We start from the raw sequence: 22,605 nt of genomic DNA, 5'->3' as shown, positions 1-22,605 counted from the left end.
GGGGGGGGGGTATAATAGGGAGATATGATTATGTGGACAATTTTTTTTGCACGTCGTCAGAATGCTTTGATTTGTTATTCAGTTTGCTTTGCTTTGTGTTTTGGTTTATTTTTTCCTGTATATTTTCTTGTTTTGTTTTTCTTGTTTTGTTTTCCTTGTTTCACGATTGCATAGTTCTTTGGTGTGTTTTTTTTTTCTTTGAGGGTAAAGGGGTGACCACTCGATACCTTGAACCAACAGCACTGGGGATTTGTAGACACCTCTAACCAGACGGTATAAGATTATGGTGCTGTCCGTCTTCCCCCTACCCCATACTTCTGCGATGTTGGCGTTCCAAAAAAGAAGAGTGTTTTTAAGGGCGTTACCTGCTACGAGTTCCCTATGCAGAAGCTCAGACGTGCGGCGAAAACGGATCAATGTCACGAGTTCGACACCCACGAGTCATACAGTCCACGAGTCATACAGTCCACGAATCATACAACCCATGAGTCATACAGCCCACGGGTCATACAGCCCATGAGTCATACAGCCAATGAGTTATACAGCCCACGAGTCGTACATCCCATGAGTCATACAGCCCACGAGTTATATAGCCCACGAGTCACACAGCCAATGAGTTCGACAATAAGCAAACAAGGCCACGAGACCGACACCATTAAGCCCCGTGTTGTTATGTCGAACTCATGGGCTGTATGACTCGTAGGTGTCGGTCTCGTGGGATGACGCCGCGATACATGCGACTTGCTGAATCTCACATATTATATAGGCGCCCTCTTTTCAGGATGAAAAGGCGAAGGTGTTGAAACTCGTCAAGGCACCTTGTTCAGGACGAAAATGCATGAAAGCGACTTCTTGACACCCACCTAAGCGTCCTGTCCATATACAGGACGAAAAGGCGGTAAGGTTCCGCGTTCAGCAGCTTAACAAAAAGTTCTCTGGCCCATGTCAGTCGGATAGACTTCACGGTGCGAACACAATTATCATCTGGTGGAGGGGTTCCCATACACAAGTCCAGGGAAATGTTCTTAATCTATTCTCTTTCTTATCAAAGAGCAGACCATTCAAGAAATTATATATAACCATTATGAATGCTATAATCAGACACGTTTCATTAATTTTACAAAAGACGCATTACATAATATCTGTAAAGTTTATTGTAAAGAACAAATTTATGATTTGTCAAGTTTGTCTGGATATTTTTATATCAAGTTTTGTAAAACATTTTGAGCGGTTAGATAGTGATGATCCTTGAAAGTAAACATCAGATCTACTGTCTGCGCCAAAGACGCGAAGAGCATCTCTCGTAGATACAAATCGATGTCGCAGACGGCAATTAATTCAAAGTTGACTCATCTGCTGAAAAATATTTGGGTTTCGTCAACGAGTCAGGGGCGCTCGACAGACCCGCAGACAGCGCTCCGTAGTCAGGTCGGACCAGCACTGTTTGCTAGGTAAATACCCACGGCCTTGGAGGGATTCGAGCACGTTCGTCGTGTGTGCACCACCCCGAACTATTCGGCATCGGTGCGTCTTTGCGCCGCATAAATTCATTACCAAGGCCGGATGCATACTGTCTGCCCTGAAATAAACCAATAACGGCTCTGTACACATTATTCGTAATACATTCATAAGCCCCATGGGGTCTCCCTATCTCCCCCCCCCCCCCTTCACTTAAACCATCCATTGATATAAATCAAGTTATGGTTTTGCCCTTAAACAACTTCTGACGTCACATAATGCATTAAGTCAGCCGCAGACCTTCGCCCAACAGCTAAATGGCGTGGAAGGATATGTGATTTTTCGCTGACCCCCAAAAACAAAAACAAAGCAACACTATAATTTTGAACCTTTCAATGGACTGCTGTCTCTACGCGCTCATTAAAACTTGGAGCAGGATTTTTACGTTGTGATGACTTCTCCTTTTCTGTGAGGTTTTAATTGCTCCTCCTTGTCACGTTTAATCGATAGATCAATTTTTCTGCAGACCTATCCTCGTGATGGTGATTGTTTTGTACGCTGGGACGAGCGTGCCGCTGTGTAGCTCGGTTCGATCAAAAATGGGACACAGCCTGAAGTCTGAACAATTACGAAGGCGTGAGCTTCTCCTCTTCTTCATCATGCTCGTACTGAAGTAGGCCCTACATAGTCTACTGCGATGTCGTTTTTATCGGGCGTGACAGTTTTCGGTGCAATGTCAAATCTAAATAATTGATGGGATGGGTGTCTGTCACCATGGGCGGAAAAACATGGGATTAAATCGTACAGGGACTGCACAACGTGACTGTCCTTTAATTGTTGCTTACTATTATTAATGCATCAAAGTCAGTGGGAAGATGTCATGCCATGTGAACAGCAACTCAAATATTATAATGTCCTTCACTTAGATAAAGAAGAGCAGTAATCCTTTAAGGAATAGCTCTAGATGTGCACCATAATAACCGTCGCGGTTGCCGCATAATTGATATGTGAGCAATTATTATTCGACATTAACGAAACTAACTTCGACCTAAAAATAAAAAATGCAACAAAACAGAACAAACAAATCTGTTGATAGACTGCGCCGGGAACAACACTGGCTGCCGGCTTTAAGAGATTACTCTTGAGGCCTAGAATTTTCTATATCATTTATAGAAAAAAATAAGATAGCAAAAACATGAAATTAGACAATATTCCTTCCATCGTGGTCACGAATCATTGATATTTAAAGGTCAATTCGACCTTTGCCCCGGACGCAATGACAATCGGCGGTGCTAACCCGACGCTAAAGTTATATAACCCTTTAATCTATTATTAAGCTTTCTCCGAACTGTACAACAAACGCTTGGCCTTAATCTAATTCTTTATTGAGTGGTACACCATTACACAGGAGCACCCAGAGCACTGTAAGACGAACAGCCATGAACCGTTGGACATGCGTGGGCCGAAAAATCGACGTGTTCCATCAACCGGGAGGACGGGACAGCAGCAATATTAGACATTGCGACGTGCGCTTGTCACAGCACCACTGCATATCAACGTGGGAAACTTTGCCTACGTACTCCATTATAGTCACGTATTCCAAACAAATTCATATGAATTGAAAAAAAAGGGGTGGGGTGGGCGGGATACGAAGTACTTTCACTCTGACATTGATGTACGTATTCTCGGTGATATAGGAGCTATCTGTATGTTCAGCCGTCATGGCTATAGTTTTGATCCAAGGCTGTTATAAATAGCAACGTCCGTAGCATTAATAGTTCTACTTTGGCAGCTGCCATTAGCTATCATAAAGACCTCATTTACAATGGTTGCTCTGTGGCAGCAGTAATCTTATATGTGTTTTGTCGCGACAGTCCCTATCACCACTCCTAATCAATTAATGTAAAATCATTGTAGTATGTGTGTGTGTGTGTGTGTTTGAGTACTATGTGTGTATTTAGTTTGTATTTTCTCTCGATTAAAATCAGATTTTGTAATGAGCTGATGAGTGCAAAACATTAGGGGCGGGAAAGCTCTAGTCTGTAAGTAAGGTTACCACCCTACAGCAGTCTACGTACGGTAACAATTAGGCCGCGATGACGTCACCTTTTGTTGGGTCATTTTTAATTTCTACTTCTGTAATGCTGGTACATATTTATCTTTAGTCTCTCTCCTATCGCATTTATCATGTGAAGAAAATGATAGCGAAAATTCTGCGCAATAAGATATCACCGTCCTGTCATGAGAAAAATATATAGTTCACACACATTTTACACACATACACGAACGCACGCTTGCCCGCTTACACACACACACACACACACACACACACACACATATATATATATATATATATATATATATATATAGTAATAATAATGTCACAATAGAGGAATGCATTAAATGCCGAAAAGTCCGAATTTTCGCTGGCCATTGTGACATTATTATTACTATTTCTAGCACTGCCAATACAAGGAATAAATAGAACATATATGTATATATATATATATATATATATATATGTACCAAAACCATGAATATTATGGATGCTTGTATAGGCCTATATCCCTACATAATAAAACGACGCCAGCATGTATATATAATATGTTGATGGTTGCACCGAATTTTCAACTCGGCACGCCTGAAGAAGACGCGTTGAAAATTTGATGCACCCATTAAAAGTTGTTGGACGTTATATAATACTGCATTACCGATCTCTTTCTTCCGTTCTTTCACTAGAATCAACAAGTGAAATGAAATCCTCATTACGAATACATGTTATATATTAATGATATAGACGACGTCAGCAGGAAACGGCCATTGGGTTTTTGTGTGATATTGGCAGGGTATGATTCCTTGCGTTTTACTTGTTCCGGGTTTTTTATTCCCCCCCCCCCCTCTCTCTCTCTCTCTCTCTCTCTCTCTCTCTCGTTGTTTGGCCATATCTGTTGCAAACGATCTCTCTGTTTGGAGAGGTTACCAGGGTTGCGACATTTTTTTTGTCTTTGAGTTTTGTGTTGTTGCTGTTGTTTATAATGCACTTCAATTAAGATGAAAATATTCTAAGAATTTGCCTCCGGGAAAAGGGGGGGGGGGGAAGGAGGATCAGTCCATGAATGTTCATTTTAGTGCGGATGAAATAATATCCCATGTCATGATCTTTGAATTGATGATATCTTCTTATTTGGTCATGATTATCCGATCAACCGTGGCTGATGTTGGGCTAGCTTGCTCTTGCGTTTCTCTGTTCATATCTTATGAAGATGATTGCACGGAGATTAGGTGCATATGGGCATACTACATCTATAGAGTCGTTGTCACACAGAAGCGGCAAAACTACTAGTAAGTGAGAGTTTGATCGTAAAACGGCTTAAGCGCCATTTTTGAACGATTAAAAGTTATTCTGTGAGATACAGCAAATTTAAACCTTTCCAGTGATGCCCCACGTGTTGTAAAACAAGCAAAATTCATAAAGTTATGAGTAAAAATATCCCATATTTTTGTACAATCGTTTTCTTTGTGAGGAGCTTAAGTCGCAAATATCTCACATTAACAAGAGGGAGTAAATTCGTTGTGCAATCCAACTTTTCAAGTGGTCGAGTACAGCTGAACTTAATATTACCTAACACTGAAGTCTTAAAGGACAAGTTCACCTTCATAAACATAAGGATTGAGAAAATGCAACAATATTAGTAGAACACATCAGTGAAAGTTTGAGGAAAATTGGACAATCGATGCAAAAGTTATGAATTTTTTTAATTTTTGTGTTGGAACCGCTGGATGAGGAGACTACTACAGCTTGTGAGTCATATGCGTACAACAGTATAAAGGAAATGTAAAAGAAAATTCAACATATTTTCACTTTTTTCGCATAATAAAAGAGCAATTGACTTGCCTCTTTCTATAGGCAGGGGGAATGATATTACCCATAACATTTATCGGTAACGAGTCAGGGGAATGTGTACTTTTTTCAAAAGATGGAATTTTGTGAAATTCTCTTTATATTTTCCTTATATTGTTGTACGCATGTGACATCTAAGTTATTCATACACTGCAGTAGTCTTCTCATCCAGCGGGTACTGCAAAATAACTTCAAAAATTCATAACTTTTGAACGGATTGTCTGATTTACCTCAAACTTTCAATGATGTGTTCTACTAATATTGCTACATTCTCTCAATCCTTATGTTTATGAAGGTGAACTTGTCCTTTAACTTTTAATAAGTATGTTAAACATAATCAATAACACGAGAAAAAGTAGATATGTTTTAAAACGCACTGATCAGCTACCAGCCGTCCCCTTTTGTAACATCGACATCAAGAAGAGCAAAACAAAACATGATAATGAGGAACTGACTCCATTAGAATAATCTGCATGGTAGGCCGTAAACTCTTCTTAGAGTAAACGAGCAATTAACAATAAGAATATTAAGAATATTTATAGGGAGATTATGATAATTGGTAACGTAAATTGTGATTGGTTGAAATAGTAACACGGGACATTTTTTTTTTCTCAAGATATTGCACGATCGCGCACCATAACCATCAGTTATTTCCTTTGCTCCGTCTCTCCGGATTTATGGATTTCTGTCCATCACATCAAGGTCTATGTTTTGCCGCGTTGTTACTGGACAACCATCCGCCACATTAAATTTCATCAGACTTGTTGCAAGAGTAAAGTCTGGCAGTGCAATTAACATATTGAATAGGACACACTTCGTAGACAGGCAGGACTCTTACTACATACACTTCCAACACTACGAGAGATCAAAATGACATTGGTTTGCAAGGTCGTGAGCAACGTTTTATTGATGCATATAGCCATTAATATCACATGATGATCAGAGAGCCGGCAAAGTTATCACTTAAAATAGTCCCTGTTAAAGTGGATGGCTAGTAACTGATCACTGGGAATCAGTGGGAATGCTGGAGGATGATTGTTCCAGTCCTTCTGGGATTCATTTAAGAGTACATTATATATCTATTGTTGTATAAAAAATTGTTTGCTTCAGAATGGTCTCATATTCAAGTAATGTGCAGTTTAATTAATGTACCGTCACTGTACAGGCATACTAACCTGGAAACATTGAACTGCACATTACTCGAATATGAGACCATTCTGAAGCAAATGATTTTCACACAACAATAGATATATAATGTACTCTTAAATGAATTCCATAAGGATTGGAACAATCACCCCCAGCATTCCCACTGATTCCCACTAATCAGTTACTAGCCATCCCCTTTAAACTGGGATGAATGTTAGGCACTTTACTTCACAGTCAAATAATCTGATAGCCGAACTCTTAGTGTTGATTTCATCTCATATTTTTTTTCCAGTTCAGGTAAACTTCATCTCACGGTGTATCTATTGACTAATCTCATTGCAATTTATATCGAATCCACAGCAAGTAACTTGTGTTCATATTCAACAGCATCATTTCCCCCAATCCCGTTCATTTTCTTTTCTATTCCCCCTTTTTTTAACAGCCCCCGAACGAGGGGTATTCGAAATCCAACGCAACATTTCAAGTGGACGTTGTCAAATGAATATATTTTTAATCGCACTGCATGGTGTTCACGGGAGGTCGTGACGAAAATAACCGTATAACTATTCCCATCAATCAAGTGTATTGTCAATGAAGAGCTCGGGCGTACCATCTAATTATCTCCGAATACATCATGACATATAAATTGCTCAATTTCGGCCGAGACAGCGCTGAATGTATTTGTGATCGTTTCAATACAAAACGGAACAGCCAACCTGGGAACTTTTGTCCACACGATGCCGACTAGGCGATGTTTTTATTAGTGCCTGTTGCATCTCTATATTGCCAAGGCCGTGAGCACTTTTTTTTTGTAATGATACCCGTTTTCAATTTCTCAATTTGATCTATAGCGTCAAAGCTGACGAAATGATGTCATTATAATAGTTATACGGAGGATGTGAATTGTGAAAAGCTGCGGAAAGATAACAGAAAATGTAAATTGTGGCCTGATTAATCGCTCAGACTAACAAACATAGTGTTCCGACTGAAATCATGTCGAATTTTGTTTTGGAATGAAATCGAAAAAGATCAGGTATCTTCTGGAAAATGATGTCTCCGTTTCCCGTCAACTGATATCACAATCTATCTATCTGTTTATCTCTATCTATCTATCTACCTATCTATCTATCTATCTATCTATCTATCTATCTATCTCTTTCAATCTATCTATTTATCTATCTATCTATGTCTATCTACATATATGTATATATGTGTTTGTTTTCCGGAAATCAGTTGATATTTAGCAATAAGTCCTACTCCAATGTTCAAATTATATGAGCGAGATTAGTTTAATCAACAGTAACTTTCCGAAGGTCGGACGCTTGCGGGCGAGACATAAATCATCCTCCGAACCATTGTTTCGAAACCCGGTTGTCTCGTATCGATTTTTTTTTTCCTCACCACAACTTGCAAAAGAAGAAAAAAAAATGGTGAGGACCTAGATATTCATGTGTCGCTGTCGTCACAAGTGGTGATATAATTTATACGTGCTATTCCGTGAGACACATATGTAGTTTAATTCATACTCTTCTACTCGACAAGAGAGGATTTCATCCTTCCGTGTCTACTCTAGCAATCTTGGCAGAAGGTTAAAGACACACACACACACACACACACAAACGCCCGTGCACACACCCAAACACCCCCCCCCCCCCAGTTTTGTTTAGTGAACTGCTTTGTCATGCTTGCGTTGATCTGAGCTTTCAATACAGATATTCGGCTGTCACCATATTTTTTTTTTTGGCAATAACACAACGGTAAGTGAGGGCATAATAGATATTAATTGTATGCTTACATGTCTGTGCAGAGAGTTTATTGTTAATAAGGTCACTCTGTGACCAGTGGAACTTGTGATTAATGATCACGTACTTTTTCCTTAAGTATACCATAATCTGTTATTTGCCTTTAGGTCATATTATGCGATCTTCATATTTTCATATCATGGATGATTTAATCATGACACATGCACTTAAAAAGCTTGCCATTATATAGCACCAATCACTCTGTTTTCAATCGTTGCTTTAGTAAACCTACCCTCATATTATTCAATCGTTTACCACTTGCATCAGTGCCCATTCCATTTATCGAACTTTAGTGCATTTGATTTCTTATTTTCTTGTGTCTTTATTGGAGAAATATGAAGGAGATGAAATGACTTAAAATGCGGCGGGTGTGGAAAAGAAAACTTCGTCTATTATATTCACCTGAGTGTCATAGTCACTTTTCTTTATCAACGTTTAATAGCCATGAACATTTTTCATATTTCTTACGTGTAACGTTTGCTATTCTGGCCGACACATCATAGTAGAAAGTTTTATGATGCTGATGCCAACGATAATGACGAATCTTCCTCTTTACACCAAAGTAAGTAACTCGGGAAGCCACGCTCTACAGCAACTGCTGTCCTTTCTTTTTAAAGTAACTGAATGCATGAAGTAGAAACTAAAAGAAAACAACAACCAACTCCATCATCCGTTTGCTACGCTAAACATAGCAAAACCGCAACAGCAATTGTTTGGACCTTCTAGTTGGCAATGAAAAGCGAAAGCATATCACATTAATTATAGAGAGCTAGAGTAGAGAACAGTCATCCAGATGCTACCTTTTGCCTTCAAACTCGGGGATTATCTCCCGCAAAACAATTATACATCGACAGAAGGCTATATAGGTTTGTTTGTTGTTGTTGTTGTTGTTGTGTGTTTTTTTATCTCGAATACAATAGAGGCGGCAGGGGAATGCTATATCAACTTGTAAATTAAGTCAAACCTCAGAAAGTGGAGAATAATTATGGAAGCGTGCGGTGCTTGGTTCCGTTTCATGAGGTTTTTCTTTTCTTCTTCTTTTTTAAAGCAAAATGTTAAGTTACGACCAAAGTCATAACGAGTTTTGAAGCAAAATTTGAATTTACGATTAAAATGTCTAAACTTCGCCGTGTTTTATCCATTGCTTATCGCTGAAGGTTAGTCGGTGAACAAGGGTGAGCTATGACCGCACGTAAAGAAAGGACTTATACGTTGAATTTTCACAGCTTTCAGATTCAAGTTTGCTCTTGAAGTCAGAGCAGCACTAGCAACAAATGCGGTTTTGAGAGCGGTGATAATTCCGAGGAAGGGGGATGAACTTCGAAGGAGGAAATACATCCCCCACCCCCCCCCCACCCCCCAAAAAAAAGTTCAACGATGAAAAAGATGCAAAAGAAACATTGATGACATAATTGACGGTCATTAAAGAAGGTAAAGGATGAAAACAAAAGACTTCGTAGATACGTTTAATATGATTTTGACGGATTGAACGACAGGGAATGCATGTTAGTCGATCCCGCTGGACTATGGTTAAAAAAACTCGTTAGCGCAGCATACTTTACGAGGAATGCTAGTCAAAATGAGGACGATTTGGAGCAACATATCGCTAGTCCAGCGGTTAGTCCGTCTCCGTTTAAGTTAGTCCATCGTAATTTACAAGCGCATAGTCCAGCATGCATAACTAATGTCATGCTAGTCTTCCCGGTTAGTCTTGCAAAGCGGACTAGTATCGCAGCTAGTCCAACAGGTTAGTCAAGCAGGACTGACTAGCTTTCACTTTAGTCAAGCATTGCTGACCAACTTGCATGCTAATCAAGAGGGGCACAGCCTGCATGGAAAAGTATTTTATTAGTCAGCCGGACCAATTTTAGTTTTCAGTGCAATCAGAAAGGGGAGGGGAAGCAGAAAAGAAAGGAATGTGAATAGGATTGGAGGAGAAAGGAGAGAAAGAGAGGGTAGAGAGGGGATGGGGTAGCTATATCGAGAGACAGAATATCATGGAGATAAATTGATATGGGGGGGGGGGGGGATGGGCGAAGACAGAACTAATTCGATCAATTTTCGAGGCTTTGTATTTGCGCCCTGCATCGACAGGTTGATGGATGCGAAAGTGCGGAGTCGGGGTCCATAGCCCCCAAACAGTGCGCAAATATTTAGCATCACACTTGTCCCTCGTATATAGCCTGCAATTTTGGGAGGTTTAGTCAATAATGTGTGTTCAACATTTTGGAGCTCCGTGTGCAAGCGTCATTCGTAATGCATCAATTTTACTTTTATTCCTTTTTTATTCTACAAAAACTGGTAAACTAATGGATTTCTTTGAGCTGGCAAAATAACAGACAGAAATAGTAGGCCTATGATATTTAATGGAATAGGTATGAGGAATTCGAGAGATTGATAGATTGAATATACAGTGACAGATAAATAATAGTTAAATAATCATCATACATACAGATAATGTAAATGTATAATGAAAATCAATTAAACTATCAATCACTCAATCAATGTATTTGCAATGAACAATAAGGAACGAACAACATTATTATACAATTAGTAAAGTATGACATTTGAAAGAGAGAGAGAGATAGAGAGAGAGAGAGAGAGTGTGTGTGTGTGTGTGTGTGTGTGTGTGTGTGTGTGTGTGTGTCCGTGTGTCACACTTTATGAGTATAATATAGGCAGGTAATATGCATTGCGAAACAACAAGTTTATCTTTACAGCTACAATGTCAACTACTGCCGTTCTTTACAATTAAAAAATGTTAACGTACTTTCAGGTATATTATGAGGTAAAAAGGTCAAGCATTTCATGCTTATTAGTCATCATCCCCTTAGTGTGTTCCTGATGTATTGAACTATTGTGAATTTGCAGAGAAACAGTACTAAACTCTAACTTGAATAAGTAAAAACATAGAATATCATATACACATGCATTTAAGAAATAAATGCAATATATCTCTCACATATCACCAGGATGTTTATCAAACTCACAAACTACCAAATAGGAAAAAGAAAAGGTATATCTAGATGACTCTTTTTTTTATGTGTGTAACGCAAAAACGCTGATGCAAATTCATTGTCACATTATCATCCTTTCGACTTGTACCATTATGATTTTCCTCTATTACTTTTACTGCACTTTGACCACTATCTACACGCACAACAGTGAATCTATGCTATAACTATGAAAAATAAAAATGATTTTCAAAGATGCGGACCACCATTCGAATCAACACAGCTAGTGGCATGATTCTTTTCGTGTAGCAGCATTTGCTTTATGAAAATGAACATGAAGTATTTTTTTAAAACAATTTATTTCCCACACGGCGAGTCTCTGTTTACCGCCCATACATCATAACAAAGTAATGGCGAGAACCATCGATACTCATTAAAATACCGCCGTTATAATATACTGACATTTCATGCACTGCAACAGAAACGGAGAGAGGAATTAAAAATAAAACGCGAGGGGCGTTGCTAGGGACAAATATAATACCCGCCAAATGAATTATGTGTCTCTCGCCGCCTGCTCATCAAGAATTCTAGTTGATAAGTTGCTGCGCACACAAGCTCCCACACACACATCCACACATTAACATCTTTATACTGTACCTCCGCAGCAGTGATCCGCAGACGATTTGAAGCGCAGGCGCTAGGCGCGCACACAGATACCAACCTGTTTACCAGCGAGAGTCAACTGCGGCGCCACACAACCACTGAGTTCCAAAACGGCGTGCGGCGTTATCCTGCGCTCACCGTCATTGTATACTTCAGTCCGCGGGTGACGTTCCGCACTGTTTGGACCTGCTACGATGCTGTTGGCAATAACGCCTGAGCCGACTCGATTGGCCTCGCTCATCAACTCCGGAATTGCTTATTCCTGGTAAAACGAAGAGTACGTTCCGCTGTTGACGCATGATGGCACTCGCAGACAGTAAGTATGCGTAACGATTTTTAAAATGCACAGTTTTGATTGAAAAAACGACAACAATTATGGTTATGTTGTGCAGATTGAATTGCAGTTTCTTGTCATTTGAAAAATTAGTCCGGTAATAGAGGATCTACACATCAACTGCATTTTCTGTGGTTCTACTGAAGCGCGACAAAATGAGATATTAGAGGATTCTTAGATATGCCTAAACCATTGTCTTTTTGTCGTTATGTGAATATAGTCATTAGTTTTCAACACTGCAGATTTTTTTTATATCTCTGAAAGACCTTGCTGGAACAGGATTTACAATGGTATATCTTTATTTGTACAATGTATTTTTTATCACTTTGAATTGTGGTAATGAGTCGTAGATGGGATGTTACAGGGGCAGTGTTAAGATTAGTAATAATTTCGGCAGGCATTTGCATATATCATTTACACCTTTATAAGGATTCTATCTTATAGTCTTATTATTCTTCCCTTAGAGCGTTGGACTCCATTGGCACAAATTTCGGATGTCATGTGATGCGTGTATAGAATTAAATAATGTTAGTGTCTCCCTCATTATTTCAGCATCACTCTGAGACGCAGAGCAACCCAGCAACGCCTCACCCCATCAAATCATGGGATGATTTTAGTGCAAAGATTAGCATCCTGTCTTCATTATATTGGCAAATCCAGATTTCACTGCGTATCCTAAGACTATAGGCATGACCAGAAAAAAAAAAAGTTTCGAGGGAGAAAATTAACATTGAGCTTCTTAAACGTGTTGTCAGTTATAAATTCTGCGATGTAGAGGCTTTGGGTAATTCTGCAACCGAAATAAAGATTGTAAACGACCATTATAAGGTTTTGGGTTTTTTAAAGTTTTTACTCGAGCTCATGGTGTATTAATTGTGCTAATATCGACTAGTAGACCAAATAACGTGAGGACATTTACAAGTAATTACAAATTCAGAAATTCAACCATAGGAGGAAAACATATGCCCAAAAAGAAAGAGAGAACGTGTGTTGGCTAAAATGACATCGCCAAGTGTGCCAAAAATTGGGAGAAAGAGTTATCTCACTTGTAACGTCTGAGAGGAGGTAAGAATGGCAACGGGTATAGTGAATCAGAGACCAAACAAACTCGGACATTATACAGTTAGAAAGAGCTAAAATTTCAAAAACGAATATCCACAGAAGTTAAACATTAGGTCACATAAGAAAGGCACTGGAATGTAAACAACAGAGAAAGCGAATCATTCGTGTTTTTTTTTTTTTTTTTTTTGTTGATCATTTGCGATGCATCATGGTAAGCGATGAAAATCGAAAAAAAAAATGTGACCAGACCCGAAAGATAACTGACGGTCTAATTTCCACTTGGGTGTCATTTTTCGTCCTTCAAATGACGTCAAATTTAAAATGCAGTTGCTGTATGCCCCAAAATATAAACAAACAACCAAAAAAAAAACAAACAAACCAAACAAACAATTTGATAAACCATTGTGTTTTGGAGAGGTATAGCACATATTTATCATCAGTGGTTTAGCAAAAATGATCTTGTTTATGTACCTTTTGTTTTGGTTTCTCCGAGAAAAAAAAAAAACCAAGCTAATCTTCAGAAACATCTTGTACTGCTTCATCAAACTCTCTTGGGCTCTTCCGTCTCTGTAGAGGTACAAAAATGTTGTATGGTTTACCAAAGAGAAGAATCAAAATGGGGGGGGGGGGGGGGGGGTCATTCTCTCCTTTGATGTTCATCACCTTCCTCTGAAGTATCACCGCTCTCAAAACCTCATTTGTTGCTAGTGCTGCTCTGACTTCAAGAGCAAGTTTGAATCTGAACGTTTTTTTATCTTATTTTTATTCATCTTTATTCAATTTTTGACTATGTTGACGATATTTTGTTTGGTAAATAACTTGTACGGCTTTGTCAAACTCTCTTGGCCTCTCCCGTCTCTGTAGAGGTACAAAAATAGTTGTATAGTCTATGGTTTACAAAAGAGAAGAATCTTGTTCATGTATAGGTGAGAGAGGGAGAGGGAGAGGGAGAGAACAGACAACCAAAGAAAACAGTTTTATAAGACTTCAACCATGTGACATTTCGCGCGTAGAGCGCAAAACAATATTTGTATCGTAAACTGGTAAAGGAAACAATAATCCGAGGTTCCAGTTGTATTTCAGAAGAGGAAAAAAGACAATACTTCCATCTCATTTCATTCCACTTACTTCACTTCATCATCGTTTTGTTAAATGGAGATGATTTAAGTTGTTGTCCGTAGTAATCATAGCAATAATCGTGACAAATACAGTGCAGATGACAATGCTAACTTTCTTAATGATTGGTAAAAAAAAGGTGATTCTCATCAACACAACGTATCAACACTCTAACTATTGTTTGAATAAATCCTTCAGTTTCATTAAAAAAAACCCACAGATGAACAGAATGAAAGTATTAGACAATAGCGGACATTATTTTCTTCATGGCGTCGATGGTGCTTGGTAACTGTATAGTTCTGCGCCTTCTATAGAAAACTTTTGTCTGTCTGAAGGCACACTTTCCATTCTAATATAAGAAACCGTTTTTACTTGTGGAACACTAATACAAAGGGGAATTAACCCCAAATAAACTTGTGGATTGAGTGCATGCAGCAATATTCGCAGAACACATCACTGATCAGTGAAAGTTTGATGAAAATCGGACATTCCGTTCAAAAGTGATGAATTTTTGAAAGACTACTACAGATCACACTATGATATAAAGAAAATATAAAGAAAATATCGCAAAATATAATTTCATGTGAAAAACAAACATTCCCTGGACTTCTGCTGACATTCATGTCGAGGGTAATATTTTCCCCCTGCTTTCTGAAAGAGGTAAAACTGGTGCTTTTTTATTATGCAAGAAAAGTGTAAAGATGTTTAATTTTCTAACATTTTCTTTGTATGGTAGTGCATATAATGTGACTCTGTGTCATGATCCGTATTCATAGCAGTCTTCTGATCCAGCAGTCTCACCACCATAACTTCAAAAATTTAGAAATTTTGAACGGATTATGACCGATTTCCTCAAACTTTCAATGATGTATTCTACTAACATTGTTCCATTCACTCAATCAACATGTATTTGGGGTTTTATTCTCCTTTGGTTTAAGGCATATGACTCCATTTTTTATATCTCTGTATTTCGTCTATCCCAATGGAGAGAGAGAGAGAGAGAGAGAGAGGGGGGGGGGGGGGGAGAAATGTCGTGTCTGCATATTTCAGTATTCCCTGAAATCGCGCGCAAACCTCACGCAGCAGACAGTGCATAATTTGTGTCCGAAACCAAGGATACTGTCATATATTACAATGCATATTACAGATCGATATTTCACACAGTGACTTGCTACTTTTCATGGCTCCCGCCAAATAATTCATGTCAGTGAGTAATAGGGCAGCAACACATGACAGACGTCAACTCATCTACATTAAAGGGGTCATTAACGGTCTCATATTCAAGTAATGTGCAGTTTAATGTTTCCAGGTTAGCATGCCTGTACATAATGACAGGGCATTAAACTGCACATTACTTGAATATGAGACCGTTCTGAAGCAAATAATTTTCACACAGCAATAGATATGTAATGTACTCTTAAATGAATCCCACAAGGATTGGAACAATCATCCTCCAGCATTCCCACTGATTCCCACCGATCAGTTACTAGCCATCCCCTTTAAGGTGAAACAGTGTCGGGACACGCAACCCCCTCCACTTTTTTTTTTTTTCAGGCGCATTTTAAACAACATTCTTGGAAACAAAAGGCAAATTGCACTAGTGGTATAATGCACGACGCGTCACAATCAATAGTGTGAGTTACTATGGAAGCATTTACTCATGGATACACATACAAAGGAAGCACTTCTATCCTGCAATATGTTACGTTCGGTTCATTGCGCAGCTTTTCTATCGCAATGCATTAATTGTCAAGGGCTAATGAGGGACGATCCAAAAATTGTGTATTATCTTCTTCTTCCAAATACTATGCAGAACCTCCTTGGATTATACTCGCACAACTAATTAAAAGCTCTCATAAATGCAGACAGTCTCGGTGTGTGCGTATGTGTGTATGTATGTGTGTGTGTGTGTTTTCTTTTTTAAAGATACCTAATATCTATAGTCTCTGTGCAATATCAGAAAGAGGTGTGCACATGTTTACATAGTGTGGATGAAAGTTTCATGAAAATAAATCTGACGCGTGCATACAATCCTTTGAGAAGATGTCCCTATTAACCCCCGGCTATAAAGTTAGTGATAAGTTTAGAGTAAATATTAGGGTTGGGGTTATAGTCTAGGGTTAGATTTTGAGTTAGAGTTAGAATTAAATTCAGGATTAGGATTCAAGTTCAAGATTAGGATTCAAGTTCAAGTTCTTTTATTTAACACTTGGCATAAAACATACAAAGATACATCGTAAAATAAGACAATACAAAGATCATGACACTTGTACAAAAGAGATAATCATAACAATTATACACTAAACACAATACATACACACACACACACACACACACACACACACTCACACGCAGTAATCACATAACACTACACCTGTATGAAATTACAATGTACAGAATACCTGATCATACACACGAACAATGTTCCAATGATATAAATGATATAATTTCCCATGAAAATTAGTACACATTATTCGACAAATGTTGTTTATATCTCCCTTTAAAACAGTTTAAACTTTCACTGTTCTGCATAGTTTCTGGCAAATGATTCCAAATAAGCGCACCTGAGAAAAATACAGATCTCTTATACACAGATGTTCTAATTTGTGGCAGATAAAAATAAATTACATTTCATGTATAATAACTGTGAACACTTTTATTCAGTTTAAAACACTCCAGAAGAGACTTTGGTAATGAATTATTTTTGGCAAGAATACATAAAAATTGCAACTTGAAATTTATACATATCATAAGTATTAAAAAACTTCAAGTTTAAAAACAAAGGTCTTGTATGTGCACAATAAGGTGAATGACAAATGATTCTGACAGCCCTTTTTTGGAGTTTAAAAAACCTGTTCATATTTTTCTCACTTGAATTTCCCCAAGCAGATAAACAATAATTTAAATGTGGTACAATCAAAGAATTATATACAATTAACAAAATTTCTTGTGGAAACTTTTTCATCCTATTCAAGACATCTGCTTACTGATATTCCATGTGATATTACTGAAAATAATCTTAATTTATGTATGAAATTGTGTTGGAAGAAAATAAATCAAACAAACAAACAAGCACCCAAACACTTTGCAATCTTATTGCAAATAACACCATTGTGAACATTCCAAGATAATTTGTCGTCAATGATAATCCCTAAAAACTTTACGGAAGAAACCCTTGTAATATTAGAACTTCCAACTTTAATTTCAGTATTATCTGTATTCACATGTCGATTTGTAATAACCATAAAATATGTCTTTTTATAATTCAAAACCAATTTATTAATACAAAACCAATTTACCAATTTATCAAACTCTAAAACAAATTTATATTGCATATTAATAGTATCTTTAAAAGACATAAACACACTGGTATCATCAGCAAGAGAATTAATTTCGACTTATATGACACATTAATAATATCATTCACATACAATATAAATAAAAGCAGGCCAAGAATGGAGCCCTGAGGCACACCACATTTAACAGTTTGCATTTGAGAACCAACATTTCCAAACTTCACATATTGTTGACGATTAACTAAGTAGCTTTTAAACCAAGTCCATATAACACCACGAATTCCATAAACATGTAACTTACTCAGTAAAATAGAATGGTCTAAAACATCAAATGCTTTGGTTAGATCTAAAAACAAACCAACCATTATCTCATTACTATCAAAAACTGATGCTATTTTGTTTATAAAATCAGCCAAAGCTGTGGATGTCGAATGGCCAGATCTAAAACCATATTGACTACTATTTATAATATTGCACTTGTCTAAAAATCTCTGTAATCGGCTGTGAATACACTTCTCAAGAATTTTCAAAAATACAGGTAGAACGGATACCGGGCGATAATTTGATAATTCATCCTATATGTCCACCTTTATGAATAGGAATAACCTTTGCAATTTTAGGTTTATCAGGAACAATTCCACTTGAATAAGAAACAAAGTGGAAAACATGTGATATGTATAACCTTTTTAACAAATTTTTATATCTATATCATCAAATCCAGGACTCTTTCTATTCTTGAATTTACATACAATATCAATAATTTCACCAGGAGTTATTGGAGTACAAAAAGCAGATGTGGTGTTTTTCTTCACATATTGAATATAACGTTGATCATTTGCAGCATTGTCAAATTGGGTCAAATTGTGAGGCAAGATTTGGTCCAATGTTAATAAAATAATCATTAAAAACATCTGATATTTTATTCGGATCACATAAAACCTGGTCATTATACTGAACTGATTGCGGCATAAGTTTATTACGTGTATTTGAACATTAACGTAAACAATCATTTATCACTTTCCACGTTTGTCTAATATTTCCTGTTGCAGTTTTAAACTTCCTTTTATGAAATTCATTTCTAACCTTTTTAATTTTATTTGTAACCTTATTACGATTTTTTATGCACACATTTACGATTAGGGCTAGGGTCAGGGCTAGAGTCAGGGTCAGGGTCAGGGGAAGGGTCTGGGGTAATAATTGTCCAGGAGGTAATTGCCCTAGAACTGTCCCCATCAATAAGCTGTTGACCCGAATGACCCAGGGGCAATAAGATAATACAATTATACGCCCTAAGATGTGGAATAGTCTCCAAAATGATACTAAGCAGTGTGTCTCTATGTCTGCATTTAAGAGAAAACATAAAGAATATATTGTAAAATCATATACGTGCAATACTGCGTTCCTGCAATAATCCCCTTTATGCTAATATATATATAAGTAGTTTTCGTTTTGTCTTGTTTTGATTTGTTTTGTTTTGTTTTGTTCTTTTTGTATTATGTCATCATTGTTACCTTTTATTAGGGAGAAGCCTTGACAGGTCAATGGCCTTTGCTTCTTCCTCCACACCCTGTATTGCATATGATTGACATATTGTCCTGTATAATTGTTCATTCTTTTTTAACAGTTGTGCAAGTTGTGGAAATAAATGAAATGAAATAGAAAATGTGTAAATCGACAGGTCGGGTGCATTGTTATTATTCTCTATGAGGAATCTGCAGTGATTACACTGGAATGAATTATGCCACTATTGTTACTACCCTCAATGATGCTATCACTTTTATTATTGTTATTGTTATTATTATTATTATTATCATTATCATATTATTATCATCATCATCATCACGTATAGTAATGTATGTTATAACCATGCCTTGGCATATTATAGGAGCATAAGCATTACTTTTAGTGAACGCATGGAGGCGGAAAAATATCATTTCGTGAAAATTCGACTGACACCGAGTGAATGTAAAAAGCATTATATACCTCAAATTTAATATCAGAGAGTAGAATGATGTAAATGGTACGCTATGGGAAATTTAAAGTGGCTGGTCACGGCTGAGTGATCAAGACGGCGCTCATCTAGTATTTTAGTGAGAGAGTGGGTGAGAGAAAAGGAAAAACAGACGTGAATTTCACACTGGAAATATTAGTAAACACTGCTTCCGATAAAAGTTATGTTATGAAATAGTTAGGCACCCTACATCTGTCTTAAGTCGGCAACTATACATAATTTGCATTTATAGCAGAAATTTGGAAGGTATCGTAATACACTTGTATGCCTAAAACGCGAACAATTTCTGTTAAAGGACAAGTCCACCTTCATAATACATGTGGCTTGAGTAAATGCAGCAATATTAGTAGAACACATTGATCAGTGAAAGTTCGGGGGAAATGGGACAATCCGTTCAAAAGTTATGAATTTTAAACGTTTCTGCACAGTCACTGCTGGATGAGAAGACTACTACAGTGTATGATGTCACCTGCGTACAACGCTATAAGGAAAATATATAGAGAATTTCACAAAATTTTACGTTTTGAAAACAAAAGTGCACATTTCCTCGACTCGTCACTGACGTATGTTAAGGGTATTATCATTCCCCCTTGCCTTCTGAAGGAGGGAAGTCAAGTGTTCTTTTATTATGCGAGAAAAATTAAAATATGTTGAATTTTCCTTATATTTTCTTTATATCGTTGTAAACACATGACATCACAAGCTATAGTAGTCTTCTCATCCAGCAGCGACTGAGCAGAAATTTCAAAAATTCACTGCTTTTAAACGGATTGTCTGATTCTTAAAACTCTTGCTGATATGTTCTATTGATATTGCTGCATTCATTCAATCCACATGTCTATGAAGGTGAACTTGTCCTTTAAGAGAGAACACTACTCAATACACATCTCGCTGATTATGTCGCTACGTTGCCTTCGAAAATAAAGGGAAAGGAAACGTACTGTCAAAATCAAACGGGACTTTCTCCGTCATAGATATCTCAATTACATTTGACGGCGGTGGTCGTTATTTACATGGCTGCACATGGAGCCAAATTACACCATGTTATACAGTAGTCCACTCTCAGAAAAATGGGTTGAACTTTACACCTTTACGTATGACACAGTGGCAGCTTTACGGGTGCAACTTTGTACCTTTAAGACCAACGAGCACCTTCAAAGCTGCAAAGTTGGGTCACTGATCTGAAAGGTGCAAAGTTGCACCCGTAAGGTACACTGTGTCACACGTAAAGGTGCAAAGTTGAATGTATCTTAGCAAAGTTGAATGTATCTTTGTTAGAGTGTATAGGTAAATGTACTGGCATTTTCGAGATCTATAATGTCCGTGATATTTCGTTGAGACAATACGTTTTCCAAGGAACTCGAGTTTCCAGCTCCTCGGATTGTAATGCTTTAGAATTTATGTAAGTCATTGCCGGACAAAGAGGGACCGGAAGTTTAACCGTGCGAAACAATAGAAGAAAATGTAACGTGTTCTTGAGATATACACTCTTCATCTACTTTAGTGGGATGCGGGTATATGAGTGTAATCATAATAATGGCCTGAATAGAGATCCGTATATAGAAACACACGCGACTGCCATCTTTTAGTGGTATTAGTTGCTAACGTGCCTGAAGGATTAGGTTAATGAATTAGCTCATGTCAAAGCCACTGTAGTATGCGATGCAGCTGTGACTGTGTGTATTATACATATATCATCGTCATGTTAAACAGGTAGGGACGAAAACATACAAGGCCAGCTATCATTAGGTGATCACATGAGGTGTCACTAAATTGAAGTGTGCTATAGCAGTGGCTTTTAAGTTCATTTGTATTGGTCATCTCATTTCACGCGAGCGTTTCAAGGCAGCAAAAATAAACTGCAGATAACAGACGTTCACGGGAATTAACTTTCCATGTGCTGCATACTTCATTTTCTAATTGTTCTATCAGTACTGGTAATGAGGATAATAATGAATAAAAAAAATCATGTTAGATATAATAATGATGGTAATGATTACACAAAACACATAAAACACCATACTCAATGTGGCAGGCACTCCACTCCCAGTACTTGCCAAAGCAGAAAAAAAAGATCATGCATAAATGCGTGAAAGAGATGAGGGCATCCTTGTATTCTACCTATGAATTTTCCTTTATCATTACTTGTTTGTCCAAATTCATTTGTCCACATTTCCACCAACCCCCCCCCCCCCCACACACACACACACACACACAAACGTAAAAGGAGAGTATGGATCGCGAGCGATCCAGGAAATTAGACAAAGTTATGTCGGTGTCATAAACGGTCGAAACCTTTGTACTTGTCACTATGTAGATTTTTAAAAGTATAGTTTATAAAGGTACAGTATTATACTAATATAACATGAACTTTCTGCAACAGCAGCGAGTGTCTTGTGATCATACAGACAATAGTAATGATGATGATGATAGTGATAATAATAATGATAATAATAACAACCATAATAATGATAATAATGATCATACGGTCTTAATTATCCAGGGTAGCCTCTTCACTTTTGCCACTGTTATATACTGAAGAGTCCTGCCATTATTACTGGTGCCAGGTGGCCATTTATACGCCTGGGTCGAGAGGGACATAGTATAGTGGGTAAAACATTCTATCCAAGGACGTAGGCTCTTGACAGCATATAGACCTCATGACCTCCGATTTAAAACCGAGACTCTGGTACAATAATAGGGCAATAATGATATTCCATATTTTTGACCCTATCATCACCTAATGTCTTTCTTTTTTTTTGTCATTTTGTCTTTGTTGTTGTTGTTTTGGTTTTTTTTTTTTGCTTTTTCAAATCAGGGCTGCTATCGATATCAAATTAATGGCAGGTGTATTTTAGCATT

The sequence above is a fragment of the Diadema antillarum genome, unplaced genomic scaffold, assembly GCF_040938485.1.
Source record: "Diadema antillarum isolate AM-2024a unplaced genomic scaffold, OU_Dant_1.0 seq00001041_RagTag, whole genome shotgun sequence".
In the NCBI taxonomy this organism is placed as follows: domain Eukaryota; kingdom Metazoa; phylum Echinodermata; class Echinoidea; order Diadematoida; family Diadematidae; genus Diadema; species Diadema antillarum.
Note: the sequence above shows the minus strand (reverse complement) of the source record.